This window comes from Mytilus californianus, unplaced genomic scaffold (assembly GCF_021869535.1).
Source record: "Mytilus californianus isolate M0D057914Y unplaced genomic scaffold, xbMytCali1.0.p SCAF_14, whole genome shotgun sequence".
Taxonomy (NCBI): domain Eukaryota; kingdom Metazoa; phylum Mollusca; class Bivalvia; order Mytilida; family Mytilidae; genus Mytilus; species Mytilus californianus.
The window spans coordinates 22,913,560-22,925,726 of NW_026262626.1; the positions used below are offsets into that span (position 1 = coordinate 22,913,560).

At 30.7% G+C, this 12,167-nt stretch overlaps 1 long non-coding RNA gene across 1 annotated transcript; it reads left to right on the plus strand.

The window, feature by feature from the left end:
* Positions 1-10,497: 10,497 nt before the first annotated feature.
* On the plus strand, positions 10,498-11,956 carry LOC127724417 (uncharacterized). Its single transcript, XR_007992494.1, has 3 exons — positions 10,498-11,024; positions 11,408-11,560; positions 11,892-11,956. It is a non-coding gene; the product is annotated as an uncharacterized LOC127724417 (long non-coding RNA).
* The last annotated feature ends 211 nt before the right edge of the window (positions 11,957-12,167 follow it).

The following is a 12,167-nucleotide window of genomic DNA, read 5'->3' on the forward strand; positions in this document are numbered from 1 at the left end:
ATTAACTCGTATCACTATTTTATTTTTAAACATGTTGTGGCAAGATAGTGTTCAAAAAGTATAAAATCCTACAGTGAAAAAGAACATTCTTTATTATATTGAAATGCCGTTATACCATTTCAGACAGACCTTATAACTTTTATTTTGTGCAATAAGGGATATAACTCAAATTTATTTATAGCGAAAACTTCTTTTGAAGTTGTCACTACCAACCGGCAATTGACACAACGCCACTACATAACTTTACTTAAAGAACGGAAGTGTCCTTGAGTAAATTGAAATATATCATTACTGTTATCTGGCAAATTTATGTCTTGTTAACATCGAGCAATATTTGATGATAGATTGTTAATACTTAATTATGATAATGGCTTTTGGGTTAAATGTGGAAAAAGTGTCATTATCATTCCTTCTTTGTAGAAATGATATTTGTATTGAGTTCTATGGCTTTATACTAAAATGAATAATTTGGTGTAGATTAGTGTATAATAAAACAACCCTCGGAGTGAGTTTATATTGCATTCACCTTGTTCGTCCGTTCTTATATCAGGGCCAACATATGATTCAGTCTCAATTATCCGTGGATCTAATAAGCGTCATTTTCGTTCAGCAGAGTATATTAATGAGTTCTAACACGTGGATTATTTTCTCTACTATTTAACACCTACCTCCTATTTATTTTTCTCCATTGATTTATTGGGGGATACGCAATGAATAATTCATAACAGCTAATGTACAGTAGGACCGTTATTGTAGTAGTGTGTATATTATGAATAAGTTCCTATCCACGTCCTGTGTTTTGTTAGATGTTTTTATATATGTATCCATCTGATGAGTTAAGTTCTTATGTTGTACTGTTACACCACTGACTCATGTAAGGATTTGAGCGTTCACAAACACGTGTAACCCCGCCACATTCATTATGTGCCTGTCCCAAGTCAGAAGCCGGTAGTTTATTGGTTGTCGTTGGTTCATGTCTGTTATGTTTGTATTTTTGTAAACTGTTATTAATAAGGCCGTTAGTTTTCTCAATTGATTTGTTATATATTTCTCATGTCGGGGGCCTTTTATAGCCGACCATACTGTACGGGTTTTTCTCATCGCTAAAGGCCATTCAATTGCTTATAATTGCTCACATCAACTTAATTTTAACTTTGGTGGACAGTTGTTTCATTGGCAATCTTTCTAACTCTCCTTATTTTTATATAAAATGCCATTTTACTCATTTTTTATGTATGATTTATTGAGGGATTCCCAAGTCAAGGTTAAAGGCAGTTTCTTGGCAGTTATTTAGCCTTCCCAGTTCTCAGTTTTAGCAGTTTCTGATTCTTGGCAGTTGTTAACCTTTCAAAATTAACCAGTTACTTCATATACAAAATTTAGCAGTTTTCCTTAACCTTCACAGTTATTCTGGCAGTTCAAAGCAGTTCCTAAGCTGTTTTAGGCAGTTCTTTAGCAGTTGTTTTACGAAATATTTAAATTAGGTACTAAAAACTGCTTTCAGTTCATGAATATTCATATTTAACTGCTACAGGTTAATTAATATTCATATACAACTTGGAAATAACTGATAAGGAAATGCTAATATGGTCATGATCTTATACAGTATTCATATGTAGTAGTTTTTAAAAAAGTAACTTAATAACATGTTATAATTATCAAAAACAAAAATATATCTTCTAAACAAATTTGTTGTTATTCTTGGTTAATATGTTTAGCTTTTATGTATAACAAACAAATATTGATGTCAGAAATACAGTGTGCAACATGTAATTTCAGTTTCGAGTCATCTGAAATAAGGGAAATGGAAATCAAGATTCATGCAATCTTATCTACTTGAAATTAATTATTTGTTATATTACTTGATTAGTAAGAAGACTCTTAAATATTAACATGATTATGTATATTTGTAAACCGAATCAATATTAAATACATGACACGTGAACCAAATGGACTGTCACAATGAGGAGCAAAATAAGAATTAAGTTAATATATATCTATATATATTATACTTGTCATTATTGTTTTGTTATATTGACTAAAACATTTAAAGCACAATTTCACAGAATCAAAATAGTAGAATCCAATTTATTGCACTTACCAAAATTATGATGTAATCCAAATTCACACAAAAAAACCACAATTAACATGATTATAATCTTCCAAAATTGGCATTGACACATCTTCACTATTCAATGTAAAAAGAACTATTTCCAAATTAATACAGTATATCCCATGTAAAATTTGCATTTTGTTCATGTAAGAAGACATCTTGTCTTGTGGTCCTCCTTTTTATTCCAAATTCAAATTTTATTATATTGCAATACATGGGGATGTTTAAGGAGTTGTTTGATTCTGTTAAAGTGTTCCCTCAAAGACCACTTTAGCAAGTGCCTAAATCTTAGAAATGTGATATATATATTAAGAAAAATATATTCATTTTTGTTTAAATAAGATATTTTTATAAAAAAAGTTATAGTAATTGCAGAACAATGTATTAAGATAGCTGTTCTCCTTAATGTGTCCTCAATTTCTGTGTAGATACTATTTCCTGTCCATCACAGAGAGGTCAATTGTAAACAGATGGCAAATTTCTACAAAACCACTTTTATCTAAATCACATTAATTCTGTTTGATGCAACTGCCAAGAAATAATTTGCAAATTAAACTGCAATTTAAAAATAACTGCCAAGCTTAGCTGGAAGACAATTATAACCTTCAACAAACTGCTAAGAAATATTTAAACTGCTTGAATTAACAGTTATCATATACCAGTAGGCAGTTATTTTTAACTGCCTAAATCAAAACTGCCTTAAACTGTTCCAAAACTGCTAAAAATTCAAGAATCTGCTATAAAACTGCCAATGAGCTGCTTAAATAGGCAATTCACTTTGACTTGGGTTATCAACGTGTGCAATTTTTAAATTGTGCTAATCTAATTGATTCAGATTGTAAATTATCAAAATCTAAAGGTAACATCAAATAAATAAATGATAAGTTTTCTTTTTGTTTCAGTTGGAAGATACAGAGAACCTTGTTCGACAGCATCAAACAGTTGTTACGCTCCCCTCATCTGTGCTTCTAGTTTGTGTGAATGTGAAACAAATCATTACTACAATACAGACAATAATACCTGTAACAAATGTAGGTGTTTATTTTATTTATGTTGAAAGATTAAAGTAGACAAAATTCATTAATTGGCCCAAAAGTAATTATTGGTCAAATTCTCTATTCTTTTTCTGAATTACATGAATTATGTTAATTCTTTTAAAAAAAATATCAACGGTGAATATTTTTACTTACTTCAATAGTTTAGATTTAAACATACACAATTAATATTCATAACATCTTATGTACATTAAAACCGTCATAATATGCTCTTTTTTCCGGACCAACTCAGACTCGAATACATTTCAAGCTACTTTTCTTTCTCTTACACATTTTGTTTGAATGATTTATTATTATGAAGAATTATCAACATGTGCAATAATCAAAGTGTTCTAATCTAATTGACTGAGATTTTAATTTATATAAAAATAAAGGCAACGTCAAATAATTAAAATATGATTGCTTATTTTTTACAGTTGGAAGATACAAAGAACCTTGTTCGACAGCCGTAACCAGTTGTTACTCTCCCCTTATATGTGCCTCTGGTTTATGTGAATGTGAAAACAATCATTACTACAACTCAGATGATAATACATGTAACACGTGTAAGTATTTATTACAAAAAATAAAAGAATGAAGTATGACGAATTCATTCTTTGTTAAAGAAAGTGAATTTTATAAACTCGCAATTCCTTTTGGAATTATGTTATTTCTTTTAAAAAAAAACTATCTTCGGGAATAGTTTTATCCAGGTGCTGGAGTTTCTCGCTGCATTGAAGACCTATTGGTGGCTTACGGCTGTTGTCTGCTCTATGGTCGGGTTGTTGTCTCTTTGACACATTCCCCATTTCCATTCTCAATTTTATGTAATTTAATTAAAGTCTGTGTTATAAGTCTTATTATGTCATAGTTGATATCGTTGGCCTAGAATGCATTTAATATTTCGGTCTAGTTGAAGTTGAAATTAAGCAATAACTTTTACAACTTTACCAGAAAATAATAAACTCTAATAATTTGTTTTTAGATTTGAAACATCTAGTGGCAAGCTAGTGTTGATTGGGTACATGACTGTCGCTAATATACGAATCTTATTTAAAAGGCTTCAAACTAATTTTAGAATTCTCAGAAGTTCTGTAAATTAATTTAAAATGCAAAAAGTCTAAAATCTTACAGCAAAAATGAACAAACTTTATTGTTTTTAAATATATCAATACTGGTAGTTGGCAAATTGATATCTCGAAAACATCAAACCAAAAATTTCTCGGTAGATAATACTGTGTGGCTAGTGTGCTAAAATGTAATACAATTCATCGTACTTTCCTTTCCTTTTTTAGCTCACCTGGCCCAAAGAGCCAAGTGAGCTTTTCTCATCACTTGGCGTCCGTCGTCCGTCGTCCGTCGTCGTTAACTTTTACAAAAATCTTCTCCTCTGAAACTACTGGGCCAAATTTGACCAAACTTGGCCACAATCATCATTGGGGTATCTAGTTTAAAAAATGTGTCCGGTGACCCCGCCAACCAACCAAGATGGCCGCCATGGCTAAAAAAAGAACATAAGGGTAAAATGTAGATTTTTGCTTATATCTCTGAAACAAAAGCATTTATAGCAAATCTGACTGGGGTAAAATTGTTTATCAGGTCAAGATCTATCTGCCCTGAAATTTTCAGATGAGTCGGACAACCCGTTGTTGGGTTGCTGCCCCTGAATTGGTAATTTTAAGGAAATTTTGCCGTTTTTGGTTATTATCTTGAATATTATTATAGATAGAGATAAACTGTAAACAGCAATAATGTTCAGCAAAGTAAGATCTACAAATAAGTCAACATGACCAAAATGGTCAGTTGACCCCTTAAGGAGTTGTTGCCCTTTATAGTCAATTTTTAACCATTTTTCGTAAATTTTTGTTATCTTTTACAAAAATCTTCTCCTCTGAAACTACTAAGACAAATTTAACCAAACTTGTCCACAATCATCATTAGGGTATCTAGTTTAAAAAATGTGTCCGATGACCCCGCCCGCGAACCAAGATGGCCGACATGGCTAAAAAATAGAACATATGGTAAAATGCAGTTTTTGGCTCATATCTCAGATATATTAGAGGTAAACTGTAAACAGCAATAATGTTCAGCAAAGTATGATCTACAAATAAGTCAACTTGACCAAAATGGTCAGTTGACCCCTTAAGGGCATCCGATACAGTTTCTCGATATAATGTCATTTTCATAATTTTGAAATATGTTGTAGGCCTTGGCGAGTTATAACAAAAAACACAAAAATAAAACATTCGTCACCGTGCTTCTTTTCGAGAAAATTGAGGCTAAAAATTGGGGATTTTTGCAATTTTGTAAAAAAGTTAGGCAATGGTATAAATTTTTTGGAGTAGATATTCTTCGTCGTAAATTAATAAGATTGGTTTCAATTTGAAGCTGTGATAAATGACATTGACAATAAGGAAAAAAATAAATCCCTACAAGAATGACTATATAATTATCCAAGCCTTGCTTGACATTGCGGACAAGATGGTCAAAGTGGCATATTTTTTAACCTAAAAATATGGAAATAGGGTAGTTCTGAAAATGTCATTTTTCACATTTTTCTACATTAACTGCATTTTGTCATGCTTTCTCCAAATCTCAAATAAAAAATATATGTCACCGTGCTGGATTCGAAGATAAACGCAATTTATCCTAAAAATTGCGTCTCCCCTTGATAACCTCAACGTTAGCGCGAAAATGCACGACGTCGCTGGCAGACAATTTCGACGTCTCCTGCAAACTATCTCTGCAAGTTATCGGCGACATTTTTCAGATGCATAAATATTGCTTATAAAGAGCTACCTATAAATTGGTAATATTGTTTTCGGAAATAAAATCATGTGAATCATAAATACCTCTCTCTGTTTGTGGTCCAAGTTAGAAACATCTCAAGTTATTACGGACTTGATATTTTTTACGGCTTTTAAAATTTAAAGACTCGCGGCAATTTAGAACTTGACATGCAGGTACATGTACTGTACACACTCGTGTATTGTTTTATACCATATGTTGACCTCTAGATGTTTTTGTTTTGTTTTGTTTGGTGGACTGCTGTTTCATTATCATACCCCTTAAAATCCTTTATTCACGTTTTAAACACTTTTAAGAATTTAAATGTATTAATAAAATCAAACTTTTATTCGGGTCAATGATTACAGTTGAATAAAATTTGGAGGCTCCTACTGTTTTTAACCAGTTATAAAGTTCACTTGTACATACTTATTTTCACTAGATCACAGCACAAAGGTTACTTACAATTGCTTACATGAGGTCTTTTCCTGCAAACGGAACTTGTCAGAAAAAAAAAATCTTATAAAGCAGAATCTTCAATTTGCTAAAGGAGGCTTCTACCAGACAGAGAAATTGTACCATAATCATGAATTTTTTTCAGAATTTTTCAGAGTTTTTGATTTGGCAAAAACGGTTGAATTAATATCTGGAAGACTGAACATGTTACCTATACATCCTCCATAACTTTGGGTTTGTTTTTGTTTCTTTTTATTCTTCTCCCAACTCCCAAATTACGATTTTAAAGCAAGTCACTTCTTAAAGCATTCATAATCTTGTACTAGTATATACTTTCTCCTCAGTATTTAATGCTTTTTTTGGGGGGGGGGGGGGGGGGGGGGGGGGGGGGGGGGGGGGGTGGCTTGGGGGTGGGTGGGGTTATTGAATTTTTCAAGTGTACAATTCTTGCCAGATTTTTATAAAACTTATATCGTATGGACACGTTCGAAAATCAGTGCCTATCAACTATTTTTTAAAAGAGTTATGCCATTTGGAAATATTAATTATATTGGAAATTGCATTGTATTTGCTGTCAATCCGCCATTTTTCGAACATATTTGTAAAAAGTTTTTAAGAAAAAAAAAAAATTGGTTATTGCATTTTGTTGGATAAAATACGTGCAACGCGGAAGAAAATTGGAACTTTGTTCTTTTATAAAAGTTGTATCATTGTAAATATTAGCGGCATACCATTATTTATTTAACATAATAAATGAAATAAATTGTTCCGTTACTTCTTCATGTACCTAAACTTTCGGTATTAGTTTTTAAAAAAATCATTGGTTTTCTGCGCTGTAATAAAATGTCAGAAAATCGAATTCAAATCAAAATTTGATCATGTATGATGAATGATAATACAAGTGATAATTGACATGCATTATATTAGTAACACCGAAAGGGTCAGTCGTCTTGAGATTGCTATATCCCTAGAAAGAGCAGTCTTTTGTGTTAATGGCGTATGTTTTATTTATGACGTAATCGTTAACTGGACGCGTCTGACCAGAACGAATAGTTAACTTTGTTTTGTGGCCAAGCCGAAAATTGTAAAAAAAAATATGAATAGGAGAGAAGTTAAGAGTGATATTAAAAAATAATTCAAATAGATTATTCCGAAATTAATATATCATTTTATTCCGTATATGACAAGGAAAAAAAAAAGAAAAAGTTTTGCTACAATATTTCAAAGTATCGTGGCAGAATTTATGGTAATTGGAAATTTTTATTTCTGTCACAAAACCCAAATCTCTCATTTCATAAAGAGCTCTTCAAAATTCGAACGAATGCTGCAGACTCAATCACAATTTACATATCCACCCTTTCAGTGTCAAAATTATACAATACCTATAAAACTTTCTATGTCTTCTAAAATTAGATATTGTTTAAATTATGTCCTAAATTGTTAATTTTATCAAATCCGTTGAAATGTCACACTTGCCGTTTTTTGACGTTTCGGCGTATTTGTTAAGTGTCTAATGAAAAACAATAGGCATTTGCGGTCTTTTTCTACGATCTGAAAATGTATTTAAACGTGAAAAGATGTTTTTCAAGTGAAAGAAAAAAAAAATAAGTCGAAGTTTCAAGGGAAAATATTAAAAAAGAAAATAAACGCGAGCTTTTTATTTGTGTCTAGTCAAAATGTCACAAAACGCCGTTTTTTACAATTTTGTTACAAATATGATAAGTCATATAATACAGTTTTGGCGGGGGAATTTTTGAAATTACAATAGTACAAAAAATACTATATATTAACATTAAAATATATATTTCAGAAATTTATTTGAACCCATTTTCGACTACATGTCGAAAGTATTAACGTCACAGTCAGCGACTACTTTTGTCAAGTCGTAATGTCACATCATGCTTTTTTACTCGTTTTGACGTTACGTCTGTATAACTTGACATGTAGTGCCCTACGTCGAAAATATCTCATGCAAAACCATAACTTTTTTTATAATTTTTTATATATATACTGTATCGGTTTACTTGTTCATAGTTGAGATTAGATTTCCTTTTGTATACGCAGTTGGCAAATTGGGCACAGGATGTTTGCGCTTTTTCACACATAACACGATAGGAATTTGCGCTTCAAACACTATTGACATTTACGCTTTAAATTTTGATACACCTGTAGTAAATTGACCAGACATTTACGCTTTTTAACTTTAATATAAAAAAGAAGACGTGGTACGATTCACAACAGACCAAATGACACAGAAATTAACAACTATAGGTCACCGTACGGCCTTCAACAATGAACAAAGCCCATACCGCATAGTCAGCTATAAAAGGCCACGAAATGACAATGTAAAACAATTCAAACGAGAAAACTAACGGCCTAATTTATGTACAAAAAACAAATATGTAACACATAAACAAACGACAACCACTGAGTTACACGCTCCTGACTTTGGACAGGCACATACATACAGAATGTGGCGGGGTTAAACTTGTTAGCGGGATCCAAACCCTCCCCCTAACCTGGGACTTAATCGTCTACATTTTAATGAGATACGTAAATAAATTCAACTTGTATTTGTCGTTAGCTAGTTAACATTGACACAGTCTTAAACATAAAAGTATAAGATTATAGAGACAGGTACGGTAAAAAATGTCTATGTCACAATGGTTTCTTATCATTGTACAACAGTTTATAACATTAAAATTCGATATATTAATGAACAGGCGTCTCAGTCAAGAATTGAGAAATAGAGACAAGAATATATATTTGAAATGAGGGCGAAATACCAGTCAGGACAACTTACAAGAGCAAAATTGTTCAAACACGAATGTGATATGGAAAGACTATTTAACTTTTAACCATAAAGAAACTTTTGTAAAAGCGCAAATGTCCTATACAAAAAGCGCAAATGTCCACATTTAAAAAGCGCAAATGTCCTATATGAATTGAAGGCCAAATGTCCATTAAAAAAAGCGCAAATGTGGTATGAAAAAGCGCAAACGTCCCGCGCCGGGCAAGAAATCAGATTAAATTATGTTTGTTGTTGTAAATTTTGAATTTGCTTTCAACAATAGTCATACTCAACCTTAAATACAGGTAATGAAATAAACGCTTCAACTAATAACATTTTTATCCAGAAACTATCAAAAGCGGATACAAGAAAGCAGCAGTAAAGACAGTGGTTTAAAAAAAATAAAAATATCCTGTTACAATCAAAAGAAAGAGAAAATATCTTTGCTCCAAGGTGATACTGTATTAATAAATATAATTTATCTGCACTTTAAGAAATATGTGCTGCTTTTGCTTTTCGGTTCTATACGTAGCAAGTCAAGCAAACAGCTCATACAAATTATGTGGTGAGCTGCACGAAATGAAATTTTTACGACGCTATGATCCGTTATTTGTACAATGCATGAAAAATAACGTCAAATTAACGTTACCAAAACTAACACCAACACCGTACGCGACGTCTATACGATATTTTGTTGAAGATCTCACAGAAACTTCAAAATGAGGAACAACAGAAACAGTAACCCAGCTAACACAAAATATTTTCATGATATTATTGACTGGTTGTATATATGTTTATCAGAAATATTTTCACAAAAATATTTTAAAGACATTTTGTTTACATCAGAAATTAGGTGTGAATGATATTTTACTAATAACGTTTCATCCCAATGTTTGATTGCAAATATAAAAACATGTTTTGTAAATATTTTTTTATAATAAATAAATAAATATTTTTTGCTGATGTTTTTTAAACGTTTAAAAGACAGTTTTATAAATGAGAACAGTTTCATGTCGAAGAAATATTACTTTGCAATATTAAAACAATATCTGATGGACATTTTTATATTATAATTATAATATATATTTGTAAGATGTGTAAAAGAAATGTTTATAAAACATTTTTGATTAATATTTGCGTTAAGCATAGGTTTGATGTATAATAAAATATCTTTTTGATGTAACATTTAAATAATTTTCTTGTCCTAATTAAAAATATAAGCTGGTAATATCTAATGAATATTTAAATAACGTCTTAACAAAATATTTTTTCGATTTTATTTAAAAAATATTAGTTGGAGACCCTTTCATAAACATTTTAACATAATATGTCTTCTAGATATTTGTAAGATGTATGACAGAAATGTTTGTCAAATGTTTGTTAGTAATATTTGAGTGAAGCAAGTGTTTGATATGAAAAAGAAATATTTTTTAGATATCACATTAACATGAATGACTCCTCATTTTTATAGAAGAGCTTTAATAATTCCAAAGAGGTTATATGAGATAATCTCCTTGATAATTTTAACCTTTGAGGAACAACTCAATCGTGTATTATTATAACTTTTTTCGTTCAACTTTAATTGATGAAACATAATAAACAAATATATACAGAGTGATATTTGATACAACCATTCTGTTAATCAAACACATTCTGATAAGGTTAACCAGATGTTGGACACATTTCAAAGATAGTTGCTATGGTAATTAAGATTATAGAAAATCTAAATGTAATGGGATGGTCATTTTTGAGGTTATTTCCTGTCGTCTATTTGTAACTTCCGAAAGCAGTGAAAACAAAGAAAACTAAAAGAGAAAATCACAGTTCAAAGAGAAAGAAACATGTAAGTTGTAATTTAAAAAAATCGTAATTGATATACGGACTCGACTGAATCTTGCTTTTTTGTCCTCGGCAAAACTTTGGCAAAACAAAATCTGTATTTGAATAGTTTGTAGGAGTAAATATCACAAAAAGTTGAAGACGCTACTTCTTTAAATTATATGTATGCAGTGTTATAATTAAACATTAGGATATCATGGAAAAGTGAAAAAGATATATTTTAAACAAAATGAAATGGCATGTATATGTGAAAAAAGGGGGTAAAATGTGAAAAAAATATCATACGGAAAAAGTCTTATACAAATTTGCAGACAGATTCGTGTATGAATTACTTGAAGTAGAGTTTCTTTTTAATATACAATTTTACATTCTCATATAAATTTATAGATCTGGTATTTGAGAACTACAGAAGACAAATTAAAGCAGAGTGCAAAAGGAATTTTAATAGTCATTGAAAATATTCTGGCTTCAAAATGCATGGAAATGGAGATGGGACAAAATGCATTCTACCATTTGATAGCCCAGAATGAATTACTTTAAGTAAGTAACATAATAGCCATCCTTTATACTACATCGGATTTGAAATTCGCAGATATATATGCATACAATGTTTAATATTACTGTCAATGCTAAGTGTCACTTTGATTTAGATTTGACTTTGTATTTTTCACTTGAATTCTTTATTTAGTTATTTAGTTAGAACGTTTTTTGACATAGTTCTGTTTCCTGAATCTATATCATAATCAAAATAACGGCATACCTGTAATCTAATTATTATAATACAATTGTTTTCATAATGTTTGACTTGATATCGGCTTAAAAGCTTAAATCTCAATTGAGTTTAAACATTTATGTATTATTTCTTCTTCAGAAGGCTAACAAGAAGAGGAGGCTCGCAGTAGAAGATACAGAATAATTAATAAAATGTTAAAATGCTATTCAGGAAAATTCAATATTCATTGACAGTCGTCCTGTCATATGAATAAGCTATTCTATCAATGCTTTTGTGTTGGCAGTATACAATGTCATGCTTTGACTGCTCTTAATTGTTTGAAAGAGTTTGAAAAATATCAAACAAAAATTCAAATTTCCACAAGTCGGAGAAAAACAATCGCCTTGCAAAACAAAATAAAAAAATAAACAGTCT